The sequence below is a fragment of the Podarcis bocagei genome (genome assembly GCF_964188305.1).
Source record: "Podarcis bocagei genome assembly, chromosome: 13".
In the NCBI taxonomy this organism is placed as follows: Eukaryota; Metazoa; Chordata; class Lepidosauria; order Squamata; family Lacertidae; genus Podarcis; species Podarcis bocagei.
In genome coordinates this window covers 21,576,101-21,589,912 of record NC_138138.1, presented here as the reverse complement: position 1 = coordinate 21,589,912, position 13,812 = coordinate 21,576,101, and the positions used below count along the sequence as shown (strand labels likewise).

The window sequence follows — 13,812 nt, the reverse complement described above, 5'->3', positions numbered from 1 at the left end:
ACACCTAAAAGGTATCCATAGACCTACCTGCCATGTATTTGCCTAATAACTCTTTTTCCAAGCAGGGGAACAGGCTGCTGGTCCCAACATAGGGTACGGGTTTGAGTGCTTAGCTGTAAATGGACCCCTTCATTTTTTTAAGTAAAGCTGCATGTTTTAAAATTCACGAAATAATACATTTAAACTACACATTTCTAAATATTCTCTCAAATAAACACTTTAAACTTTTTAAAAATACTTAAAAAGAACAACAATGCCCATCTACACCACAAAGAACTCATAACCCACCTACTTTCAGCAGCCAGAAACACCATAACCAGACACTGGAGAGACCTGTCAGGAGTAAGCATGGACCAATGGTACCAAATAGTATGGGAAACAGCCCTACTAGAAAAATTAACTAATAAACTGAAACTGACACGGGGACAAACAGAAGAAGACGCCTTCACCCCGGTATGGCTCCCCTTTATCACATACACAGCCCAACAGGACAATGACAATAATCCACCAACAGCATACAAATCAATATGGCTAACCTGATCCAAAACACCCACCCACCCCACTCACACACGAAAGCAAAGATCACCACAGCCAATCACAAACAAACAATCACACGCTAGGCCAACCCCAACCTCTCTCACCACCAAAGGAACACAAGTGAACAACACAAGCAACGCTGACACCAACCTCTCCATACATTAAGCATAATAGAAACACTGCCACCCGACCCCACCCCCATCCATCTCCCCTCCCTCCACCCCCCTTTCTTTTTTTCTTTTCTTTTTTTTCCCTTCTCCCCCTAATGCCTCAACAAATGAAACAGATTTGTAAAAATGTTACATGGGGGGGGGGAATACGAGGCATTACACCTACCTCTGTAAAACAAGAAAATCCTTAATAAAATATTTAATAAAAAAAAATACTTAAAAAGAAGAAGTCAAAAACTGTTTCAGAACATATGAGAATTGCAAACGCCAAAGGGTAACTAAGTTCCAATCAACACATTGGTCCAAGAGATGCAGGTCAGGTCAGACTGGAACAGGCAAATTTCTAATTTCTCAAGCATCCCTAGTTGGAACATAATGCCTGGGGCTTGCGTGACAGGCAACCTATGACCTGATTCTCAGGTGAAATGAAACCACTGTTTAAATAAACATTAACCAAAGCCTATGTCTGAACCCAACACAGTACCTTAACTATGGTTTGTTCAGGAAAAGAAACCATTATTTGTTGCTGGCTTACTGAACTTAGCTATGGCTTAGCACATGCAAACCCAGCCTCCTCCTTAACCCATAGCATGTGGTCTCTTTTATCACCCTGCCCAAACAGCACACCAAGTGACAGAGACATCAGGCAAGAGTGGCTGGAAAATAAAGCCTCTCTCCGTGCTCAGATCCTCTTCACTGGCACTTTCCCTGAAGCCAACATTGCTGCTGCAACACACACACCATTGACAACCACACCTGCACTCCCCCCACAACACCTGCTGCTAAAGTTTCTTAAGCCACACGTGTCTCATCCAATTTCCAAGTAGCATTCCTGCACAAAGACCTTTGGAGCGTCACGTTTGTGCTGCTAGGGTGGGCGCTTCAAACAGGAAGATGTTCACACCTCTGCAGAACTGGGCAGCTTAGCAGGGTTGGGATTTTGCCAGACTTTTTAGCAGCTGGAAAAAGTGTGCGTTTTAACACGCACAAAGAGAAATTGTACGGGTCAGAGGGTTAAGATACAGAGGGGCGGCGAATTTCTGTTTCCAAACAAATGCACTTTCCCCACGTAGCTAAAGGTTCTCTGCGACTTTACGCTTTGATAGCAAAGTACAGAAGAGAGTCTGTTGAGTAGGGTTCAAAACCTCAGGTTTGGATCCTGAAATTCAAGCCAGCCAACAGGTGAAACGACTTAAAAGTTTGCATTAGTAAAAGCAGTCTTTCAGCAGCAGAGTGCTTACTAAGCGCAAAGCATAAATTCATTATGACACTTGATTGCTGGTTGGGGAAAGGAAAACAAAAACGCATGGTTGTACAGGGGAAGAAAGGGGTTTGAAAAACTAAAAGCTGCAAAGGAGTAGGGGCATTTGTTTATTGGGAGAATGGAAGGGGAGAGCAGCTGCTTAATGGCAGCTGCACTGAAGATCGCAGAGATTTCCACACCCTCGCTCTCACAGCCAACTGATAGGAAGGGAAATGGTGACACTGTGAGGCGATGCCGGTCTATGAGAAACAACAGACTTAAGGGATGTAAAGAAGAGAGGCAGCTGAGGGTGGGCAGAGTATGACAAAACAAGCCATAGTTACTTTTGCATTTCACATCACACTATGTTCGTTTATATAATCCAGAATATGCACGGCTGACAAAGCCCGGTTGGGCGAAACAAGGAATTATCCTGGAATCCTTGTCTTATTTTCTGCATGTGCCATTCTTCCAAGTTTTTTGTCTGATACCTGCATACAAGGAATTCTTAAAAGCATCTTCTCGTGGAGCACGACAAGCTTGATATAAGAATTCCACACCGTGGATATTGCCAATATAAGAACTGAATACAGTGGTACCCCGCAAGACGAATGCCTCGCTAAACAAAAAACCCGCAAGACGAAAGGGTTTTCCGATTTTTAGAGGCTTCGCAAGACGAATTTCCCTATGGGCTTGCTTCGCAAGACGAAAGCCCATAGGGAAATCTCCTGGGACAGCGGGGAAGCGCAGCGCACCTTCTCCTCTGTTCCCAGACCTGTCCTGAAGGCTTGTGGTGGGAGGTCCGGGAACAGAGGAGAAGGCGCGCAGCGCTTCTCCTCTGTTCCCGGGGCTTGCGGTGGGAGGAGGGTTTTTCCTCCCCACCGCCAACATTCAGAACAGCATTCTGAATGTTGGCGGTGGGGAGGAAAGCCCTCCTCCCACCGCAAGCCTTCAGGACAGGTCCGGGAACAGAGGGGAAGGCGCGCAGCGCTTCTCCTCTGTTCCCGGACCTGTTTTGAAGATTTGCGGTGGGAGGAAGGTTTTCCTCCCCACCGCCAACATTCAGAAGGCTGTTCTGAAGGCTGGCGGTGGGAAGAAAAGCCCTTCTCCCCCGCCAGCCTTCAGAAGAGTTCCCGGAGGGCTGCCTAGGCTGCGGATATCAGCATGCTGCCCCGCGCAAGGGGCGCTCTTAAGCAGAGCGCCCCTCGCGCGGGGCAGACATTCGCAGCTTGGGGAGCCCTGCAGGACTTCCCCGCAGGGCTCTCCAAGCTGCGGATAGCAGCCTGCTGCCCCGCACGAGGGGCGCTCTTTAGCAGAGCGCCCTTCGCGCGGGGCAGACACCTGCAGCTTGGGGAGCACTGCAGGACTTCCCTGCAGGGCTCTCCAAGCTGCGGATAGCAGCCTGCTGCCCCGCACGAGGGGCGCTCTTTAGCAGAGCGCCCCTCGCGCGGGGCAGACATTCACAGCTTGGGGAGCCCTGCAGGACTTCCCCGCAGGGCTCTGCAAGCTGCGGATAGCAGCCTGCTGCCCCGCACAGAGCGCCCCTCGCGCGGGGCAGACATTCACAGCTTGGGGAGCCCTGCAGGACTTCCCCGCAGGGCTCTGCAAGCTGCGGATAGCAGCCTGCTGCCCCTCACGTGGGGCAGACACCTGCAGCTTGGGGAGCCCTGCAGGACTTCCCCGCAGGGCTCTCCAAGCTGCGGATAGCAGCCTGCTGCCCCGCACGAGGGGCGCTCTTTAGCAGAGCGCCCCTCGCGCGGGGCAGACATTCACAGCTTGGGGAGCCCTGCAGGACTTCCCCGCAGGGCTCTCCAAGCTGCGGATAGCAGCCTGCTGCTCCGCACAAGGGGCGCTGTTAAGCAGAGCGCCCTTCGCGCGGGGCAGACATTCGCAGCTTGGGGAGCCCTGCAGGACTTCCCCGCAGGGCTCTCCAAGCTGCAGATAGCAGCCTGCTGCGCCTATCTGCAGCTTGCAGAGCCCTGCGGGGAAGTCCTGCAGGCCTCCCCAAGCTGCAGATGTCTGCCCCGTGCGAGGGGCAGCAGGCTGCTATCCGCAGCTTGGAGAGCCCTGCGGGGAAGTCCTGCAGGGCTCCCCAAGCTGCAGGTGTCTGCCCCGCGCGAGGGGCGCTCTGCTTAAGAGCGCCCCTCGTGTGGGGCAGCACGCTGCTATCCCCAGCTTGGAGAGCCCTGCGGGGAAGTCCTGCAGGGCACCCCATGCTGCAGATGTCTGCCTCGCACCGGGCAGCAGGCTGCTATCCGCAGCCTAGGCAGCCCTCCGGGAACTCTTCTGAAGGCTGGCGGCGGGACAAGGGCTTTTCTTCCCACCGCCAGCCTTCAGAAGGCTGTTCTAAAGGCTGGCGGTGGGGAGAAAAGTCCTTCTTCCCCCGCCAGCCTTCAGAAGAGGTCTGGGGACAGACTGTCCCTGGACCTGGTCTGAAGGCGGTCTCCATAGGAACACATTAATTGATTTTCAATGCATTCCTATGGGAAACCGTGCTTCGCAAGACGAAAAACTCGCAAGAAGAAAAAACTTGCGGAACGAATTAATTTCGTCTTGCGAGGCACCACTGTAGATTGTATTTCCTGATCAGTCTGCTGGACTTTAATTTCTAATACAGTGGTACCTCGGGTTACAGACACTTCAGGTTACAGACTCCGCTAACCCAGAAATAGTACCTCGGGTTAAGAACTTTGCTTCAGGATGAGAACAGAAATCATGCTCTGGCAGCGCGACAGCAGCGGGAGGCCCCATTAGCTAAAGTGGTGCCTCAGGTTAAGAACAGTATCAAGTTAAGAATGGACCTCCGGAATGAATTAAGTACGTAACCAGAGGTACCACTGTAATATGTTTTGTTTATATGATAAGTTGGTCTATAGAACCATATATTTTGATATATGTTGAATTGCATTTAAAAATATATATATATAGTTACATACAGCCTGTTACGTATGTGTTGTTATCAGTACAGTGGTATCTTGGGTTAAGAACTTAATTGTATGTCACCCGAGGTACCATTGTAGTTACTTTTGCCTGCAGAGAATGACGTCTGGTTGGTGCAATAAACAACTGTTAAATAAGTCGTGGTTTAAGAATGGCCTAGCATGACATGCACACTGCACCTATGGCTTATGAAAGGGGCACGTGGTGCCGGTGCACACTGCTCAGATTGCGCACACCCAATCTTTCCTGTGTCACGCCGGAAGGAAGGAAACCAGAGGGCTAGCTTAGCATTATGTGCAAACCACAACCTGCGGCTTGTGTCTGTCCAAGCAAACCCCCTTTTGCTTGTTTACTTGTGGTAATCCACAGTTTGGCTTTCCATGGCAGCAGCATTATTATTATTAAACTGAATTTATATACCGCCCTATACCCCGAGGTCTCAGGGTGGTTCACAGAATAAAATCAAAATATAAAACCACAAAATATGTAATCAAAATAAAAGCAACAACCCAATAATGCTTCCCCCCTCCACAAAAACCCTTCACATTTTAAAAGGGCATAGAAACCAGGCCACTGTAGTTTCCTAAAAATACCAGCTTACATGTAACGTGGTATCCCAGCTCAGAGAAGCGCAGAGACAAAGCTGAAAGAGAAAGAATGCCAAAGGCTCAGATTTCAAATGTGTGGCTTTCTGCAGCCTCTCCCACATTTCCATAAAACTATCTGCCTGCATGTTCAATGGTGAGGGCTACTGAATTTGCCATGTGGTATGTGCCTAGTGTTGCTATGAAGGTAACACCACTAGCCTATAAATCTGACTGGATTAGTGTGAACTGTTCCGAGAATTGCTAAGGTTGAAAAATGGTATATATTTTATACAAATATCCCCCAGAGTGGCTGGGGAAACCTTGTCAGTTGGACAGGGTAATAATAATAATAATAATTCTACAGGTAAATACTTACAGAAGACACATAGGAAATAATCCCTCTTGTGGTCTTTATTTTTTGTTACTGCTAGTAGTTTTTACATCCCACTTCTGAAGCAGAAAAGCATTCATAAAGCAACTCACAATACAGCTAAGATTATAGATGCATATTTATAACATAAAGCGTAATAAGAACTAAACAATACAGTTGGTAGTGTTAAACTAAGTTTTACTCAAATAAGACCCACTGAAATTAATATTCACAACTTAGCCATGATCACATTTGGGCTTTAGAGGCAATCCCCAGAATGTAACGCCCATGCAAATTGCAGGCTTACTGAATTTTTGCAAATAATGGGAAATTCTAAGAGCAGGGAATTCCAATGCTCCAGTCAGGAGGTATGAAGTGGCAATGTCTTCTGTTTGATTCTGCACATAGTTTAACCAACAATTTGCAGAGTCATTTGTGTATGTTTGTGTGTGTAAGGGAGGGATGACAAGATCCACCTTTGGATATGGAATGGCTCAGATTTTTTAGTATATAAAGGTCTAGGGGCATATTTGGGGCATGGTTTTTTAGTCAGAAGTTGGCCACAGGAAGGGAGGGAAGCCAAGTCCTTCACGTCACCAGGCTAAAGCTGGGAAAAGGAGCTCCTGGCCACAGGAGCTTCCTGCAGCCAATCAGAAGCTGCCCTTTGGTTTCCAAACGTTTTGGAACCTGATTGGACTTCCAGAACGGATTCTGTTCGACTTCCAAGGTGCAACTGTATTCCATATAACCACCCTGAGCTAACCAACTCTCATCTTCTTTCCTAAGTTGCTGCTCCATCTACCAATCCAGCTTCTTGCCCCAAATTAAATCCTACACTAAGGACACTAAGAGGAAGGTGGGTTATCCTGCGTGTCTGGGGAAGGAAAACTAAGGAGGAGATTCAGGACGGGTTTCTATTATATCATATAAAAGGAAGATTTGCTAAAAACCAAGAATTGTCAACTGTGTACCCCCATTGCAAACCACACAGACACCCACCCACACCATGTTAAAACAGAAAAAGGGGGGGTAGTGAATCCCAGCACTGTGGAAAGAAAAGTAAGAAGTAACCAACAGAAGGTGTTAAAAAAAAATCCATCACAAAACAGACAAATCTGCACATACCATACACATCTGGCTTAAAGCAAGCTGATAAGAGTATTATCAACACAGTTCTGAATCACCAAGAGAAAATTAAATAGATTTTTCAAAAGGCAACAAAGCTTTCAGAAACACAGCAGATATCGAGATTAGCCTGGCACAGAGAGATTACCCGCCACGCTGCTTCACTCTCTGAAAAGAAGATTTCACACACTGCCATGCCAGGGCATCAAATTACTACTTGGAATGAGCCATTAATTTGAATCCTGCTGTGCAGGACTCTGAATAAGCAGAAGCTTCCTAGGTTTTTACACACCCTTAGGACACCACAAGATCCATGGAAGCTTGCTGTGAGATGAGGGAAGGGAAACCTGTGCAGGCTCAGGCATTCCTCCCACTCCCACTAAGTGCCTGGCGGTGGGTGGGGAGGGTGGCAAGAGCAGCAAGAACCCAACAGGGGTTGGAAATGGGCAGCTGAAATCAAGCTTACAGGCTCCTGAAATTTCCCCAACCAAGTCCCAACAATAATAGGGATTCGGACTCCAATTTCAACTCCTAACCACCCGCTAGGCAGGACAAACCAAGAACTAAGGTGTGTACTTATTGTAGACACACAAAGCCAATTTGAGATGCTGACATTCGCCTGAGTGAGGCCAAAATGCAAAGCAGGTGGATTCTTCCTGGATTTGATTATATCGAGAAGCAGTGTTGGGGAGCAAATGGAATGCCAGACTAGGATCTGGGAGACAAGGGTTCAAATTCCCACTCGGCTAGGAAGCCCACTTGGCGGCCTTGGGCCAGACACACACTCTCTCTCAGCCTAACAGAAGAAAACAGGAGTAGGGAGAACCAAGCATGCCAACTGGAGCTCCTTGCTAGAGACACAAATATAACACATAAAGGATAGATCCTGTAGAACAGTTGAGACTGCTCACAGGGTCCTTGCTACTCCCTATACTTGCATAAGATAACAATTGCAGACACAAAGGTACAAAGCAAAGCCTGACGTTGAAACTAGTTCTGGGGCTCAAATTAAGACCTGCTGCCAGCAGGATAATAAAAAATGTCATGCAAATGTCTAGGATTCCTCCGGATTATAGAGGGGGCTATGGCGTGGCTTGCTCTGCATGATCTCAGGAAAAGCACTGATTATGTCAGTAAAGAACACCCCCCACTCCCATGCCAGTGTGAATCCCTAGAGGACTGTACATTAGAAATGACCCTGGAAGGAATAAGCCCCCCTCATCTGTTCCATTAGCACTTTTGGCAAATTTGGGTGGGTGAGATGCACTAGGAAGCTGGAAGGGAGATGTGGTTTTAGGGACTAGCAACAGGTTGTATGAGAAGGAGAACAATCTGAAGAGAGGAGGGAGCAGTGGAAGATGGCCCATTAGGAAAAATGGAAGTCTGCTCTCAGCCAGTCTGCTTACTTACTATCAGTCTAAGTTTCTTCCACTTTGGTTTCAGTACTGGCCTTGTAGAACTTGGCAAGGAAGAGGATGGCAACAAAACGAATTAGTTGGATCTGCTGCCATCCGTTCTGGCTGCACTTACGCTTGTCTTCTGCCCTACCAGCCCCAACTGGAACCAACAACCACTTAGAGAGAGTTACATCTAAAAGACTGTAAGATTTTTGCATTTGATCACAATGTTATTAAAGACTTGCCTGGCTTTTAGAGTTCCTTCTTTAATTGAAGCCCATGACGAGAGAGAGAGAGAAATTCTCAAGGTGTCTAAGTCAGGCTTCCATTAAGACGTGCAAGCATTTGTTAGGACATTGTGCCTCTCCCATAGGCAGAAGGAAGCATTAGACAGACTCCACTATCCAAGAAAGCAGAATTGGGGGAAAATATGTCCAAGCCCTTGGCACCAACCAGCATCTAGTGGCCAGGGGAATTTCACCATCCTGACCAAACTGCTGTTGCACTATGTGGGTGGACACTTCTGGCAGACGTTTGCTTTGCTTTGCTTCCTTTGCAAATTGAGAGCTGGCCTCCTGCTAATATTTCTGACATGGCCCTCAGTGCTGCACACAGATCACGGCCATGACTTATATCCTAAGCATTTCACAGAAGCTCTCCAATGAATTTCCCCCTGATGGTTCATTTCCCTTCTTCAATTACATGGTCACCTATTTCAGGCTGAAGATCGCTGAAAACAACAACAGATATGTTTGATAGCTAGGTTCCTAAGAATGTTTTGCTGACATCCAGGAATTTGGACTACTGCTTCAGGTTTTTTTTAATTATTGCTTAAAAGAATTTTATTTATTAAAAGTGATTCCTAAATTCCCAAACGCAGAGGGAAAGAAAAGTCCTTGCTCACTAGAATGCCTAGAAATTTGAACAAAGAAAAATCCAAAGGTAAAGCTGAATTTCTCCACCCACACCCCAAATAATGCTTATACATCTTTAAGTTTCTAATCAGGGGTCCACAAATGCACTTGTCAGCAGAAAGCATCTCTTTTACTTGGAGAGAAAGTCTGTGATGAGAGCAAACTGAGCGATGAGCAGCAGAAGCTCATCTGGGACCTCACAGTGGTCTTCAGAGACAACTGGAAGTAGCAAAACTTCTAGCTGGTCCAAATGCTTTCAAAGGCCAAGAGAACTGCAGGGAGCAACCTCCATGCCTCCCCTGAGCTAGGAGGGCAGACGGAACTGACAGAAACCACACATTTTGGCTGGCTAACCAAGAAAGTGTGCAGATTTCCTGTTTCGCTGCAATTTATAAACTACCTTCAACGCAAATCTTATACTGAGCAAAAAAGAGAGCCTATAATACTGGGTACAGTAAAAGATGAAAAAGGTAATGGTACAGTATTGCCCCTGCTGACAAACTCTGATTGTGATAAAACACAGATGCAGCTAATGACTATTAATAATACTGGAGGACTTCAACAACGCTCAAATTAGTTGGGTAAATGCAATTTTGGATCATGAAAGGAGACACAAAACTGTCCAGGCAAAACAAACAACTGTGCCTTGGAACAAAGTCAAGAAACCGACAAGGAGAAGACGTGTTAAGGTAAAAGGAAGCTGAAAGGTATAATTAAGAGGATCGAATCTCTGCAGAAAGCTTAGAGGTTATTTACAAACAACCTAATCGAGACTTAAACGACATAGAAAAGAAAAGACACAAACAAGGCCACAGGTTTGCCGGTTAAGTAGATGAATGGATAGAAGGTTGCTTTATTGTATACATGAAGAATCTTTTTTCTTTTTAAGAACAAATTCTGGAAAACCAGATAAGAAATGACAATAAGGAAGTTATCTAAGGTGTAAAACACTAAAAAACAAAACCCCCTTAAATTATTGAAAAGCAGGAAACCAGTCAGAGGCAGCGAAAGTGTTAAATGAGAAAAAGGGAGAAATGAAGGAAGATGAGGATATTTAGACTGTGTACATACTGCTGTTTGCATATATTATGCTCCCACTGTTGGTTTGGAAGCGGTGTCCGCATGATGTTAACCACAATCCATCCTATATCTATTTCATTGTTTCTTATGAAATACTGAATTTTGATGTTTCCCCACAAATCACCTTGGTTCAGAATTGGAAAAAAGAATCACCTACCTGCCTTTTAAACCAGTGATAGGTACACAGTCCCCTTTTCTCAACTCAGACTGAAGCTGGGTTGGGGGGTGAATGCATCACAATGCATTATTTTGTAAGAAACTGCAGGTATGAATTGCAAATGATGTTGTGCGCACACCAATTCCCAAATCAGCAGCAGAAGCGTACTGCATGCAGAGTAAACAGGTGTGTGAACAGAGCCATAGGCTATATTTATTTGACTCATAAAGGTGAGATATGAATGAGCTTTTTGGCCATGCCATTGGTCCCTTTGCTTCTTTCTTTATGTAAGGAAACCAGAAAGTCTTCCATTATCTATAGTTTCGCAGTTCATCCAAAGTGGGAAAAGATGGTTAATGGCCAGAATATGAAGCCAACTTAAAACTGTGCCTTCATAGCCTGGCTTGTTCTGAAACAGCTAACAACTGTTTCCCAGATTCAGGTAGGTAGCCCTGTTGGTCTGACACAGTCGAAATAAATAAAAAAATTGTCCAGTAGCACCTTAGAGACCAACTAAGTTTGTTCTGGGTATAAGCTTTCATGTGCATGCACATACCCAGAACAAACTTAGTTGTTTCTAAGGTCCTACTGGACAATATTTTTGTTTATTTCAACTGTTTCCCAGTTTAGATGAAACGGGAAACTACAGATCACAGAAGGTTTCCTGGTTTGCTTGCTTCCCTGCAATGGAAGGAAGATCAGAAAGGCAGTATGCACCTCCATACTGCTTGTTCATCTCTTGGCTCATTAAGATATTACTGTATTGTCCAAATTAGTCCATTATGTGCACTACGCTGGCAGCTGAATCATAAAAATAGTATCATGAAACTAGAAAATGTACAAAAGAGGCTTTTTAAATCCAGAAAACGTGACCCTGGGAGCGCATGAAAGAAGTATATAAAACCATAAAGAAGAGAAATTCCTCTCTTCCAAAAGACCTGAAGTCTGGATCATTCCAATGAAGGTTCACAATAAATGGAAGTCCTACTTCATCCCAAATTAACTTGTGGAATTGAGTGCCACAAAATCCAGTGATGACCACGAGAGAAGGTGGCTTTAAAACAGATTAACGGACAACAGGTGTCTCGACAGCTAAATAGAACTGTGATGTTCAAAGGCGTTATGCAGAGGCTGGAGATGGGGGTAAGTATAATAATGTCCACCATTTCCTGCTTGTTAACTTCTTAAGGGCACCTAGCTGCCGCACTTAGAAACAGGCATCCTTAGGTCGGATCCAGCAGCGTAATATTTTATGTCCTTACAATTAAGCTAGCTGTGAACAGCCATGTATTCCTAGGTTTATTTATAGTGATCGGCTTTGAAACCGGGGGGGGGGGGGAGACGGGGACTTTGGTGCTTCATTTTGCGCTGAATGTTCTGAAAACAACAGAGATGTCTTCAGCAGAGTTGTATCACTGGTCTGCTGCTGTGAGCTGTTCATCAAAAGCTCAGTCAAACTCTCCTCTTCCACTTCCTACCCATGATCCTTTAATTGTTGGTGTCAGTGATTTTATCTAGAGCTCATATGGGCAGTTTTGTACGCTGGAAGCATGCTTCTCTCTGAATAGTTTCCATTGTCGTATTTCTTTCAGATCCTAGTATTCTGAAGCCTATCTACATATCAGAGCAATGCGTGAAGTACTGTATTTCCACGAGCAATTTTGGGGGGGAGGGGAAGGGGGTTAAAAACATAAACATGTGATCCTTCGCTTTCATTCTCAAGCACAGAGAGAGACTGGTCACATTCTGAATGATCAGTCTGATAGTTTGCTAGGCTTTTTCTTTCCTTTGCAACACAGGATTGATGAAAAGGATATGTGCAGAGTACCTTTTATTTGGTACGGAGTAGCCACAGAAGATTGGTGGAGTGGGCGGAATTCTGGATTACGGAACATATTTATTCTATTCATTTCTAAACTGAAAACTAAAACAGTAAGTGTATCTATGCGGTAAACAAAATCTCAGTTAAAACCAAAACGTAATGAATGAAACCAAAGAGCATAGCTACAATGTTGAGGTGGTGTACATAAAGAAAATCAGAGAGTTAAATTCTAGATGGGTCTCAGAATGCAGTGGTACCTTGATTTTCGAACGTAATTCGTTCTGGAAGACCGTCTGACTTCCAAAACATTTGAAAACCGAAACCCCAATAGCCGACAGCTAGGATCTTGCACTCAGCGGAAGCCGCGTAGCATGTTCGACTTCCGAGTTTGAAAACCGAAGCATCTACTTTTGGGTTTTCGGTATTCGAAAACTGAAACATTTGACTTCCGAGACTTTCGAAAACCGAGGTACCACTGTATCTGTCTTATTTCCCTGCTCCCCAGTAGTCATGGGGCAGTTCTTATTCTGGGCTTCTCATGGTTAGACAGACAGGTTTCAGGAAGATACAATCAGCAGGGCAACCGGATCCACCAAGTTCTCTCTCCAGGTTTTTACTGAGCACTTTATTTTATTTGGTGGGGAAACAAGTTTGACAGTTGTGCACAAAGTGCTGGTGACTCTGCTTTAACTGTGAGCCAACTCTGGATTTCTCCAGAGGCGAGGGCTGTTGTTTTGCATCTCGGAGTCCAGAATACTGACAGAACATGGGACAAGGCAGCTTACACAAGGGGGTGGTGAGGCAGCTTGACTTTCTACTCTTAACTTCTGTGGCTTGGCATGCAACCACATACCTTCCTGGCCTGTCCCCCTGGCTTCTTCTTCTTTTTTAGCAAACACCTGGTGTCCAAATTGTTTATCAAATGCCCGCCTTGAAGCCTCTGTGCATTCCAAGCCCTGTCCAAAATTTGCAGCTTGTTCCCAGAGAGTAGATGTCAGCATAGCTAAGGAGAAGGGGGAAGAAAACACCTCAACAGATGAATCCTAACCAGAGGTCAAAGTTTCTCTGGCCAACTTCTAGCAGGGAGAGAAGACAGGAACAGAGGTAAGTTCTCCCTCTCCCTGCGGTTGTTTATTATTTCAATTTAGATCCTGCCTTTCTGCACATAGCACTCAAGGCAGCTCGCAGTAATAAAAATATAAAAACAATTTTTAAAGTCAATAACAATCTCTGTAAAAGTGAATCACCAATAAAACGAAGAAGAGCAGATAAAACCAATTCTCTCTACTCCTGCATGCCTCAGATTCCTTTTTTTTCTTCTCGAGAACTTGCGGCAACACAACACTTGAATCGCCAAGAGCACTGTTCGCCATGCTGCCGAGGCATATCAGAGATGGGGTGAAGCAATTTCAGCAGCACAGCCCCTTCTCCCCTAAAGTAAAACAGTTTATGCAAGGAGGACGAACGACT

At 45.6% G+C, this 13,812-nt stretch overlaps 1 protein-coding gene across 5 annotated transcripts in view; it reads right to left on the bottom strand.

Annotated features, from left to right (window-relative positions):
* SPOP (speckle type BTB/POZ protein) overlaps positions 1-13,812 on the bottom strand; it is a 60,391-nt gene that overhangs the window by 27,136 nt on the left and 19,443 nt on the right. For 2 of the 5 annotated variants that reach the window (XM_081166725.1, XM_081166726.1), the window contains exon 2: positions 5,492-5,533. The exons of the other annotated variants lie outside the window; for them this stretch is intronic. The gene's annotated coding sequence lies outside the window, so the exon portion shown is untranslated. The remainder of the gene's footprint in view (positions 1-5,491; positions 5,534-13,812) is intronic. 5 annotated transcript variants of the gene reach the window in all.